Consider the following 1,591-nt stretch of genomic DNA (forward strand, 5'->3'; position numbering starts at 1 on the left):
CATCGAAAAAATCCAATCCATACAAGCACCAACCCCATGCGACTCCACAAATTTACGAGATGGATAAAAAACAACCCCCACTATCAATACAATACAAACACAAAACATGAACCATCCACCTACCCCCAAAGAAACCTGAAGCCCAGTAATAGAAATTGGCTCAACACACACGGAAGGTGGGAAGAAAACAACTACCAAAGACAAAACAACATATACAGACCATATAGACCACCCCTACTACTACAAGAAAACCTAAGATATGAAAATGGAATTGGGAGACGCAACAGCACAACCCCTTTTTTAGGGAAAGGATACTTCAATCATATTCCAGACCCAATACACCAAAAATTCCGAATGAACACACAAAACACATAGACCCCAAACTAATAAACCTATCTAAAAGAGAACGTAACGAAAATGAAATGAATCTACTACTAAAAGGCCCCAATTTTACACCCACACCCAGTCCAAATCTTTATAGAACTAAAAACTGATATAGACAACTTCAGCCGCCACCTCCGCCTTATGGAATTCTTTGAAAATAAAGAAACAGAAGATAACTCAATCATAAGGAAAAAATCCCATTTCACCCCTTACAAGGGGAGTGACAAACACCTAGACGCATACATAGAGACAATATCCAAATTCCCTCTCAACACACACAAATGCAAACAGAACCTCCGCAGAGGAGAAAAACAAGCCTTACAAAAACTAAAAAATGACAAGTCGATCATTATAAAAGAAGCTGACAAAGGTGGAGCAATAGTAATTATGGATACATATTACTACAAAGAAAAGATACTGGAGTTACTTAACAACCAGACATACTATAAAGAGGAACCAACACCACGGGAGAAAGCAACAATAAAAAAATTAGAACATTAGTCAATGAATACCAGACTTCCTTTACAGACAAAGGGAAAGACTATCTATGCAACACAAGAACCAAAGATAGCAACTTTTATGGATTACCTAAAATTCATAAAAGCTCTGAAATACAGAGAGCCATAAAGGAACAGAGGAACCACTATATAAAAATACAAAGGCCCGCAGACCTCACAATGAGACCAATAGTGGCAGAACCCCAGGCACCGACACAACAACTAAGCCACTTCATAGATGTACTCCTCAAACCTTATGCCCACAAATACCAAGCTACATAAAGGATGACATAGACTTCCTCACATCAAGACATCAAGAAAAAATGGAAACGTTACCTCGATGACTGCTTCATCTTTTGGAACAGATCAGAAGAAGACCTACGACCATTCCACAACATCCTCAACACACTGCACCCATCTATCAACTTTACAATAAATACCAGCCACAACGAACGTCCCTTTCTAGACATCAACATCAAGATACACAACTCCATCATCACAACAGATATCCACTACAAAAAAACCGACACACCAATATTTAAATTTCTACTCCTGCCACCCATCCCACATAAAAAGAAACATCCTATATATTAAGGCAAGACGCATATGCAGCATAGTAACTGACTCACAAACACACCTAATAAGACTAGATGAACTTAAAAACTTCCCACTAGAACAAAAATACCCCCTTAAACTAATAAAAAATGGAA

Source organism: Octopus sinensis, linkage group LG1 (assembly GCF_006345805.1).
Source record: "Octopus sinensis linkage group LG1, ASM634580v1, whole genome shotgun sequence".
Classification (NCBI taxonomy): Eukaryota; Metazoa; Mollusca; class Cephalopoda; order Octopoda; family Octopodidae; genus Octopus; species Octopus sinensis.